The sequence below is a fragment of the Heteronotia binoei genome, chromosome 7 (assembly GCF_032191835.1).
Source record: "Heteronotia binoei isolate CCM8104 ecotype False Entrance Well chromosome 7, APGP_CSIRO_Hbin_v1, whole genome shotgun sequence".
NCBI lineage: Eukaryota > Metazoa > Chordata > Lepidosauria > Squamata > Gekkonidae > Heteronotia > Heteronotia binoei.
The window spans coordinates 55,026,855-55,039,168 of record NC_083229.1 but is presented as its reverse complement, the minus strand read 5'-3'; positions in this window follow the sequence as shown (position 1 = coordinate 55,039,168).

The following is a 12,314-nucleotide window of genomic DNA, read 5'->3' as shown; positions in this document are numbered from 1 at the left end:
AAAGAGATTATTGGAGATTACTGCTTTATATCTCAACAGCACTGGAAGTTATGGTACTATGAACTTGGGACCATTTTACTGGTCCTGTTTTTAACAGCTGTCTGACACCAAAATTAAACTCCTCCTGTAGATATTAAAAAGGATGCAAGAAGTTCACTGGCTAAATATCTGCACAACAGGTTGCTTTTAAAGGCATGAGAATCACAGCCAGCAAAAAGCTGCAAGCCCCTCCTAAATATCCTTTTTGGGATAATTGCAGAAAAGCTTGTATGAACTTCATACAACTTCAAATTAATTCATTAATTGCAGTACAATTCTCTGCTACCTTTCACAGCAGTTTCCCAGTGTTTCAGCCAAGGAAAAGTATGAAAAATAGCTGTCAAAAGATTTTTTTGAAACCAAACAAGCTTGATTGTAGCTTGAGGCAGGGTTCCAGTAGTAGCAGCTGAAGGAAGGGCCTACTAAATGTGTCAGCATATTTTGTGGTAGAGCAGCTGCCAGGGCCCAGTGTGGGTGATACACAGTGCTGGCATTCCTGATGGCAATGGCAACAGCACTCCCCACTGCATACACTGGCCAGTGCTGTTGAGGAAGGGGTGTGTAGGTGGTGCAGGCAATTGAACATGGGTATTAGGAGTGCTTGCAAGCTGGAGAAGAACACACAAACAGATAGGTGCATGCAAGTGTGGGGGTGGAAAGAGAGTACCACCCACTTTCCACCCCCATTTTGGCTCAGCATGAGTTTCAGAGAGATTTTTCTGAAAACGAAGTTACTTCAGAAGAAGAGGCAGGTTTGGGGGAGTGCCCTGGAAGTGACATCACAGAAAGAGGTGTAGTTTTGGTTCAATGTGCTCCGGAAGTGACATCACTTGGCTCTTGACCTGGAAGTGACACCACAGGAAATGACATAATTCCTGTCTCCCAGCTTCACCCCCAAAGTCTCCTGACTTCACCCCTCAATTTTAGTGGCCATGAAGAAGAAGGGTAAAAATAACTGGGCCACGGGAAAGAAAAGTTTGGGAAACCCTGTCCTATACTATGTGACATGTTTTTGTATGAATGCTAAAGCTTAGTTGTTATCCACATTTTCATTGTCTATTTGCCATAAAGTTTGTTTCTCCTACATCCAAACCTAGTTGTCAAAAACAGCCTTTTAAAATATTTTGGAGTCAGTCAGTCTGTTGCCAATTCATGAATATATTGGAATAAGAAAAAAGAGGAGATGCCAAAATGCCTGTGGCTTTTATAAACTACATAAAGTCATGGGGGTTTTCTAGTTAGGTGGATAATGAGGAGTATAATATGGTAGATAAACATCGGTTGTTATGGCTTGTCAAACTTTTCTTATTTTTTTTTATTAATTTTCATAGGCAATTTAAATATTCTTTCATTTAGAAAGACACACTTGTCCAATAAAGTTTATTTATTTCATATAAAGAGATTATATATATATATATATATATATATAGCTGGCAGTTCTCCTACCTTTCCAAGTTGCAAGAAAAGCATGTTAATGATTCTGAGATGCCACATTTTGAAAAGCAGCATTTCAGCTTCTGAGTTATAGCACTGTACTGAACAATGCTTACTGGCATGAAATCAAGTGGAGTGTGGTAGACAGCTGCAGAAGGGCATGGTCCCTGCCAATTTGCTTGGAAAGATTTTGAGTTAAATGAATCCTAGGAAAGCAGGAATGGACAGAGCTTATATGGCTCTAAGGCTGTTTGTTGTTTCTTTTGGACATCGGCTACCTTTGCTTTATGACTAAAAATGTTAGAAGACAGAGAACTCTGACTTTCTTATGCTGGTTTTCTGAGGAATTTCCTAGATACTGCTATGCAGGGGTGGAATTCCATCAGGAGCTCCTGTGCATATCAGGCCACACCTCCTGTTGTAGCCAAGAGTTTACAAGGCTCTTTTTTGTAAGCTCTTGGAGGACTGGCTACATCAATGGTGTGTGGCCTAATATGCAAAGGAGCTCCTGCTAGAATTCCACCCCAGCTGCTATGGCAGTAGCCAGTGCTCTTGCTCTGCCAGGCTAAACCAAAAGGCAAGCACTAGCCAATCACCTACTTTGTTTTTTAAAAGACCTGATTCACATAGGCTTCCCACAAGCTTCATTAATTTGCTCCACTGAAGTCACTCTTCTACACACAAGTAGTAGCTTCAACTTCTTCTGAAAATGGCATTTTAGCTATGAAGTTTTGGAATTGTAATTCAGGGTTCTTAGAGTCATACAATTCTGCAATAACGATGGCAGTCTTCATCAAAATTACCAGGAATGTGGACACAGAGACTATCAATACATTCCTAACATTATTGTTGTGTCTTGCATTTCATGCCTGAAATTACAACACAGCGGACGCAACGGAGCAGGCAAGTGGAAGTCCATTGGTCCCCGGATGTAGCTCCCAAACACGCCCCGCCTATTAAGATCTGTGGCAGGAAGTTTAACTGGCCAGGATTGGATCTGGCCAGACTGAGGGTTGTTCCGGGGTATGTATATAAGCGGGACCCAGCCCGCGTGTTCTCTCTCTTGTAGTGTACTCACAATAAAGTATGTTGCTTTCAACACGCCTCGTCACTCAGTATATTACAGTGGCGACGAAGGTGGAATGCTAGCCAGGTAACTCCCAAGCGGGACCGAGCTGACCTGGCAGGAGGCGAGGAAGGCACACAGTCTAGGGAGATTGAAACGCCTGCCGCTGCAGCTGCCATGGCTAACCCGGGCGGAACGATGGGCCACCTCAAAGAATTCAACCCTGCCAAACCAGAAAGGTGGGAGACCTACACGGAGCGGGTTGATTGCTACCTTTGAGCGAACATAATCATGGACGACAGCTGTAAGAGAGACGTGCTCCTGAGTGTCTGCGGCGAGGCCACATTCGAGATCGCAAAGGGTCTCTCGGCTCCTGCGAAGATCACGGAGAAGACGTATGAGGAGATAGTCAGACTCCTGACTGGGCACTTCTTGCCCCAGCCATCCATCATCACCCGCCGATTTCTCTTCTACAAGTGGGATCAAGAGGCGGGAGAGATGGGCGCCGTCTACCTGGCCGCTCTCCGCCAAATTGCGGGGAACTGCAGCTTTGACAAGCTAGAGGAAGCCCTGAGAGACCGATTTGTCTGGGGCCTCCGAGATGAATGACTACAACAAAAGCTCTTCGTGAGGGAAGAGCTCACCCTCCAACTCGCCTTCAATGAAGCCACCGTGTTCGAGAGAGCAACCAAAGCATACCCCAACCCGCGAACGGAAGCCATTCACCAGGAGGAGATGGTACCGGAGGAGGAGACAAACCAGCTCCGTCGCCAACCCAGAATGGGCCTGAGAGCGCACATGCGACCATGAGTACCCAAGAGAACAGCCAACACCAAGTGCGCCAGCTGTGGGGATCTACACGAGCGACGGGACTGCCCCTATCGCAACGTAGATTGCAGGAACTGTGGGAGAGTGGGCCACAGCGTGGGCTTGCCAGGCCAAAACCCCCCGCAGACGCCAGTCCACCAACCACGATTCAACCGATGCCCACTCGACCTCATCGACTAGCCTGCAGGTAATGAACTTGCCCCTTACAACCCCCGATAAGGTCCGGGTGTCAGTCCTAATAGAGGGTGCGCCATGCCTAATGGAGCTGGACTCGGGCTCCTCCATCTCCATAATTTCTGAGGAGTCTCTAAGGAAACTTTGCCCACGTGGCCGGCCCAGGCTGCAACTGGCTGATTTCATACTGCGGGACTTCCAAAAAAAACCCTTACAGATTTTGGGTTGGGCCACGGTGAGGGTAGAGTTTAAAGAATTCAAGGGCAAGCTGGAAATACTTGTGGTCAAATGCCAGCTCACCACGTTATTGGGGCTCGCCTGGTTTAAACCGCTTGGTATTCAAATAGTGGGGGTACAGCAGATGCGAACACAAAATTTCAAGCACGTGTGCCGGGAATTTCTGGAAGTGTTTGATGGGCCCTGGGGTGCTACAAGGGGCCTCCCATCACCTTACCCCTCGATCGCCATGTGAGACCGATAAGGTTGAAGGCCAGGCGAGTCCCGTTCGCTCTGAAGCCAAAAATAGAAGCGGAGCTAGACCGCTTCACAGCCCAGGGGGTACTAGAACCAGTTTCCTATGCCACACGGGAAACACCCATAGTCACCCCCGTGAAGCCCAACGGAGATGTGTGCATATGCACTGATTATAAGTGCACAACAAATAAGGCACTTCAGGACAATCCATACCCTGTTCTGGTGGTCAGCCACGTGCTGGCAGCCCTAGTGGTCTCTAAGATTTTTAGAAAACTGGACCTGGCCCAGGCGTACCAGCAACTCCCAGTGGACGCCAAGACAGCAGAGGCCTAGACCATTGTGACCCACAGGGGAGCGTTTCGGGTGCGGCGGTTGCATTTTGGGGTCAGTGTAGCTCCGGGGATTTTTCAGAGCATAATGGATTCTCTCCTCAAAGGGATCCCAGGAGTGCAACCATTTTTCGATGACGTTCTGATCACTGCCCCAGACGCTGAGGAGTTCAGCCACCGGCTGTGAGAGGTACTCTGCCGTTTCCAGACGGCGAGACTAAAAGTAAAATGGGAAAAGTGTTCCCTCGGGGTACCGAGGGTAGAGTTTTGGGGGTTTGCAGTGGACGCCGCAGGCATCCACCCAATGGCCGAAAAGACCAGGGCTATAATCCCCACCCCGGCCCCCATGGGCAAGGCGGAGTTACAAAGTTTCTTGGGATTATTAAATTTTTAACATTCATTTTGCCCCACAAGGCGGCCATTGCAGAACCCCTCCTTAGGCTCCTCGATAAAAACGCCCTGTGGGTCTGGGGAAAGAAGCAGGCCGCCGCTTTTCAGGCAGTCAAGGAGCTCCTAGTATCCAATGATGTGCTCCACCATTTTGACGAAGCCCTGCTGGTGATTCTGGCTTGTGATGCTTCCCCGTACGGGAGGGAAGTCCCCGTGGCCTATTATTCAAGGATACTGTCCCCCGCGGAGCGCAACTATGCCCAGATAGACAAGGAGGCCTTGGCAATCGTGGTGGGGGTGCATAAATTTAATGACTACCTGTACGGTAGGCGGTTCACAATCTCCACAGACCATAAGCCACTACTGGGCCTCCTCACTCCGGACCACCGGACACCGCAAATTCTGTCAAAGCACACCCTACGGTGGAACCTGTTCCTCAACTCATACACATACGCCCTAGTCCACCGCCCGGGCAAAACTATGGAACATGCTATGCCCTCAGTCGCCTGCCGCTGCCCTCCATGGACCCGGACCCTACCCCCGCCCACCATGTGATGATGATAGAGACACTTCTGGAGCGACCCCTCCACGCCGTGGAGGTAGCTCAGGCCACGGGCAGAGACCGCATCCTCGTGCACGTTTTAGACTGGGTGGGGAGGGGTGGCCGGCAGGCACATGGGACACTGAATTCAGGGCATTCACATCACTCAGGGAAGAGCTTACCATGCACAAGGGGTGCCTTCTCTGGGGAAGCAGGGTGGTGGTTCCTCCCCCTTTGCGGAAACAAGTGCTAGAATCCCTACATGAAACACACTCAGGGATAGTGCAAATGAAGGCCCTGGCATGTAGCTATGTATGGTGGCCAGGGATGGACAAGTAGATAGAGAGGTGGGTCCGAAGGTGCCAACCCTGCCAAGAGTCTCGGTCTGGTCCGCCCAGTGCCCTGGTCCACTGCTGGGAGTCAAACAGGAAGCCATGGTCCCGGTTACACCTAGATTTTGCAGGGCCGTACCAGGGCCAAATATTCTTTATTGTAGTAGATGCATACACTAAGTGGCTGGAAGTGATTCGTGTAGCTTCAACCTACACCGCGGCAGCGGTCAGAGCCTTGCGTAGGGTCTTTTGCACTCACGGGATTCCCGAGACCCTCGTCACGGACAATGGGACAGCTTTCACCTCCCGGGAATTCCAGGAGTTCTTGAATAGGTACCTCATACAGCACATCCGGACCGCTACCTTCCATCCAGCTACAAACGGCCAAGCAGAGCACATGGTGTGCACCACTAAAGAGGCTCTGGGGCGCATTGTTCAGGAAGATTGGGACCATTGCCTTCCTGTTTGATAACAGAATCACCCCCAACCCCGTCACCGGGGTAAGTCCGGCAGAGTTACTCATGGAGAGGAAGCTGATCACTAGGCTTGATAGGTTACATCCTGACTGGGCTCTGGACCTCCGCAGTTCCCCCAAAACCAGAGAAGCCACCAGGGGGTTCTTTCCAGGGGATCCGGTGTATGCAAAGAACTTTGCAAGTGGCCCAAAATGGTTGGCCGCTTGGGTACTGCGGGTAACCGGGTCCCGCTCTTACGAGGTGTCATCGGAGGGGGGCCAGATACCAAGGAGGCATATCGACCAGCTGCACCATCACACCTTGCCGGAAGAACTGACAGTGATCAGAGAAGTGGGGAGCGGGGGAGGGTTAACAGCACCACCCCCAGTAGCGATCCAGCCTATGCAAGCCGCTCCGACTATGCTGCCGGTAGAGAGCCAACCCCGAGAGGAGATTCCGGAACAACAATGGGTGGTGGACAGCCCGGGTCCAGCGCTGCCACGCTACGAGGAACTGGCCACCCCGCCAGCCACGGCGGCTGCCCCAACTCCCCAAGAAACCCCGAGGAGGTCGACCTGGGAACGCAGGGCGTCCGCCTACTTGAAAGGCTTTGTGTCCTGAACTAGGGGGGGAGGAGTGTTGTGTCTTGCATTTCACGCCTGAAATTACAACACAGCGGATGCTACGGAGGAGGCCAGTGGAAGTCCACTGGTCCCTGGATGTAGCTCTTAAACTCGACCCGCCTATTAAGATCTGTGGCGGGAAGTTTAACTGGATCCATTCCAGTCCGGCTTTCGGCCAGGTCACGGGATGGAGACGGTTCTGGTCGCCCTCATAGATGACCTCATGCGACATCTGGATCAGGGCGGCTCAGCGGTGCTGTTGTTATTAGACCTGTCAGCCGCGTTCGACACGGTTGACCATCAGCTACTGACTAGCCGCCTTGCTGATGTGGGGATTCAGGGATCTGCCTCACAGTGGCTGACCTCTTTTCTCCAAGATCAAGAACAAAGGGTGGTGATCAGGGAGGAAGTATCCCAGAGGCACTCTCTTAGTTGTGGGGTGCCACAGGGAGCGGTCCTATCCCCGATGCTATTTAATATCTATATGCGCCCCCTTGCCCAGATTGTCAGGAGGTATGGACTGGGTTGTCATCAATATGCGGATGACACCCAGCTTTATCTATTGATGGGTGGCCAGACCGACTGTACCCCGGAAAATCTAGACCTGGCTCTACAAGCCGTGGCATCTTGGCTCAGACTGAGTCGACTGAAACTGAATCCGACAAAGACGGAGGTTCTCTACCTGAGTCGGGGTGGTCCAAGGGGAGAGATCCATCTGCCAACTCTTGACGGGGTGCCACTAACACCGGTCCCTAAGGTCAGGAGTTTAGGCGTGCTCCTTGAGTCCTCCCTTACAATGGAGGCCCAGGTTGCAGCCACTGTTAGATCTGCCTTCTTTCATCTTCGGCGGGTACAGCAGCTGGCTCCTTTCCTGGAGCACAACGATTTAGCGATGGTAATCCATGCTACGGTCACCTCAAGAATAGATTACTGTAATGCTCTCTACATGGGGCTACCCTTGACGCAAACCCGGAGACTACAGCTTGTGCAGAATGCTGCGGCATGGCTGCTAATGAGGCTGCCACGATGGGAGCACATTCAGCCAGTGCTGAAAGAGCTGCACTGGCTACCTGTTGTGTTCCGAGTTCGCTTCAAGGTGTTGGTATTGACCTTTAAAGCCCTTTATGGTCAGGGACCTGCATATCTACGGGACCGCCTTTCTCCATATATCCCCCAGAGAGCACTGCAGTCGGGGGCAAAAAACCTACTCTCGGTCCCCAGACCAAAAGAAGCCAGGCTATGCGTGACAAGATCTAGGGCCTTTTCGGTGGCAGCACCAGAGCTTTGGAATGCCCTTCCAGAAGCCGTACGGGCCCTGCGAGATCTGTCTGCGTTCCGCAGGGCCTGTAAGACCGAGTTGTTCAAGCAGGCCTTCGATGCTTGATGGAAAGATGGCTGCCACCGGACATCACACAGATTGCCGGTGATCACTGTTTGGAATTTTAATGCCGCTTATAATGTATGGATTCAGCACTATATAATGGTTTTTAAAAATTGTAATATGTTTTTAAACTGTGAATTGTAAATTATGGTTTTATATATTTTATTAGTTTAACTGTGTAAATGATACTGTGAGCCGCCCTGAGTCCGCTTGCGGAGAGGGCGGGATATAAGTCAAATGTAATAAATAAATAATAAATAATAAATAAATAAACTGGCCAGGATTGGACCTGGCCAGACTGAGGGCTGTTCCGGGGTATGTATATAAGTGGGACCCGGCCCGCATGTTTTCTCTCTTGTAGTGTAGTCACAATAAAGTATGTTGCCTTCAACACGCCTCGTCACTCAGTACATTACAATTATAATCCAATGGCGATAATGGATTTAGACTGGAGAAACTCTGCATTGGTTTGCACTATATGTTACTGATTACATGCAGTTGAGCAAAACACACACACACACAGAGGTTTAGGCCCTCTCCTATATATACACCAAGTTGTGTGGGAACTACTCCGTAGTGATTTCCTCTGAGATCGTGACACATGAATACTGAAAATATGTATGTAGGACTAGTGTTATGGGTGAGACTGATCAGCAATTCCTTGGGAGACAGCATGCAGATCAGTTGTACAAAGATATCCTGCAGATTACATTGTTACAGTTGCACAAACATCATAATCTTGTGGACTATCACCACAGAGAAGTAAATCCCAAATTATGAAAGGTATGTATGAAGAAGGCTTTTGATGAAATAACTGCTACACCTTGTGGGCAAAGCCAGCTCCAGCTCTTTAAAGCTGGAGTTTAAAACTTTAGGATGAAGTGGAAAAAAGGATGATATGCCTTCATCAACAGCATTTCACAACCATGCAGGGATTTGAACTTGCTTTACCCATGTCTATGTTCAATATTATGAGAACAAGCCTATGCAGGTCTTCTCAGAAATAAGTATATTATTCAATGAGTACAGCAATCTATACCCACAACACTGGGTTCTCATTATTGTGCCTGTCAGGACAGCAGCCTTGTATTGTGATTGCCAAGTCGCTGTTATTGACAATTTTTGATTTTATTGAAGATAATTCAGCTATTTTTAAAATAAAAACTGATATAAGGCCTGAAAAAAAGAATCTATTCATACAGAAGTACATCCTAATTAGGGTCTCATGGTGATCAGAACAGGGCCACCATCACCTGCAAACACTTATAGCTTATTTTGACAGCTAGAACTGAGTCCAGTGAGGCCTTAGAGACCAACAAGATTTTCAGCATACAAGCTTTTGAGAGTCAAAGCTCCCTTCGTCTGATACCAGTTAGGAAATTGTTTTGAGTTCCAAATGTCTGTCAGTTTTACTTTCTCAAGGAAAGTAGTTAAATAAATCTTCACTTGTTCAGGACTACGCATGGCTGTGAATAAGTCTTAACACAGGGGAGTCAAACTGATTTGTTATGAGGGCTGGATCAGACATAAATGACACCTTGCTGGGACGGGCCATGTTTGTACCTATTTAAGATTAGATAGCGAGATATAAACTTTATAAAGGACACAGACAAACACAATTTAATTTAAAAAAAACTTAAAATACAACATGCTTAAAACATTAACACTCATTGGTCTTAAAGATGCTTTCTTTGTATTTCTCCTATAGGGTCCAGGGAACTGGGCAAAGGAAGCTCTGACTCTTTCCTTCCTTCCCCAAGGGACCAGGAGGGGAGGAGCCTCAGCCAATAGAAGGAAGAGAGGCTTGGCTCAGGACCTCTGCTGTGAGATTGAGAGTGCCTGGCAAAGCAAGCTCTTCCTCCCCCCTCTTCCTCCCCAAGGGAGGAGCCTCAGTCAATGGAGAAAATAGAGGTTTTGCTCTGTAGCTCCTGTGTGATTGAGCAAACCTGGCAAAGTAAGCTGTAACACAGAAGAAGCATGAAAGAGGAAGAAGGAAGCAGACAACAGCCAGTTGTTCCTGGGCCTGATAGGAGCCTTCCAGGGGCCTAATTCAGCCCCCAGACTGCATGTTTGACACCCCTGTCCTAACATGTCTGAAAGAACATTGTCATTTAACTGAATTGCCTTTGATGTAGAGGAAACACTTCCGCCACATCCAGAAATGCATAATCTAGAAAATTAAATTACAAGGCCATCCTAAATGGAGTTATTCCTCACTAAATCCATCAAAGACAATGGGTTTAAAGTGTGTAACTACTTAGAATGGCACACCCTCTTCTGCTGAACAAAATTAGAGTCCAGTGGCACCTTTAAGACCAACAAAACTTAATTCAAGGTATGAGCTTTCCTGTGCACATACACTTCCTCTGATACATTGAAAAGGGTGTCTCTTCAATTATCCTAAAGAAAAAGCTAACTGCATCCTTTCTATGTAAAAGTCAGTGGAAAGTAATCTGTTCATAAGTGATTTGTAATTGGGTGTGCAGTGGCCAAGTTTGCAGAAGTGAGTGGGAGGTAATTTGTTCATGAGTTATTTGGAATAGAGGGTGAGCAGTATAATAGCCAAGTTTGTGATGATACTAAATTATACATGATAGTGAAAATCAAGGCAAACTGTCAAAAACTCCAGAAGGATCTCTTTAGAGGGAACAATAATATAGCAAATGAAGTTCAGTGTAGGTAAGTAGGTGAAGCACTTTGCATAAAGGCAATCCAAATGAGGAACAAGAGGACACAGCGTTTCTTAGGGTGGAACACATTTGTTCAGGCTTTAAAGTACTATTATTTGCATGCTTTAAAATACTAAAGTGCTTCACTCTGACTGCCATGAGCATCTGAAATTTTTTTCTTGCATTGTTAAAAAAAACCCGTTACATTCTAGCTGTTTGGGTTGCAAAGAAAGCATTGCATATAGAAACCAGGAGAAAAATAATTACAATTTTCTATCACTGGCAATGCAGCAAGATTTCTAATGCAGCAAGACCACTACAATGGAGTGTGTTTGCAAAAGTGATTTTGATGCCCCTATACTGAAGCCCCTGTGCACCTCCTCTGGTAACCCTTCAGAGTAAAAGCCCTCAGGAATGTTGGATGAGACATGGGATGCAGTGTATTTAGGATGTAAGATGCTGTAAATCTCTGGACACCACTCTGGAGACATCATCATGAGGAAGGCCTTACCTCTTATGCTGCTTGCTGGTCCTTCAGGGAAAAGTGTTAGGTGCTATTCCTTCCTTCCTCCCTTCCTTCCACTTGATGAATTACCCCATCCCAACCAATGCTGGGCCCTTCCTTCTTCTTGATGAATTACCCCATCCTGACCAATGCTGGGCTCTGGGTGATGTAAGCATAGTGAATAAATATAAACATTAAAAAACATTAAAACCAACACAAATAACAATTATAATTTACTAGCAATAATAGCTTACTAGGATCCTAATGGCATCCTAGTAAAGTTTTTCCAATTCAGATTTCTGGACACATCATCAAGGGGCGGGTGGGGGGGGGAGGTATTAGCTAGGCAACTATCACTGTCCTTAATCAAAAGCCTGGCAGAACATCTCTCTCTTACAGGCCCTGCAGAACTGTAAAAGATCTCTCAGGGCCTTGATGTTCTCTGGCAGAAAGTTCTACCACTGAAAAAGTCCTGGCCCTTGTCAAGGACAGCCAGACCTCTTTAAAGCCAGGGATCACTAGTAAATTTTGACCAGTAGATGCTCTTCCAGGGACATAGCAGAGGAGGTGGTCCCAGGGCTTTTTTTTTTGTATCAGGAACTCCTTTGCATTTTAGACCACACACCCCTGATGCAGCCAATCCTCCAAGAACTTACAGTAGGCCCTGTAAGCTCTTGGAGGATTGGCTACATCAGGGGTGTGTGGCCTAATATGCAAAGGAGTTCCTGCTACAAAAAAAAGCCCTGGGCGGTCCCATAGATATGTCAGTCTCAGACCACTCAGGGCCTTAAAGGTCATAACCAAAACCTTGAACCTGACTCAATGCTCAAACCAGAAGCTATGTGAAATGAGATGTTGGACTAGATTGAGCACTGGTTTGATCCAGCAGGGCTAGGGTTGCTGGCACTGGGTTAGGAAATACCTAGAGATTTTGGGACTAGAGCCTGGGAAGCAGGGTGAAAGCCTGCTTGGGTGGGGGTGCTGCAGATTCTGGGGAACTGCTCCTGTGCCGCCCCCCCCCCCCCGCTGGCCATGGTCCTGCTGGGAAGGGCAGGTTTAGGGAGGGGAGAGACC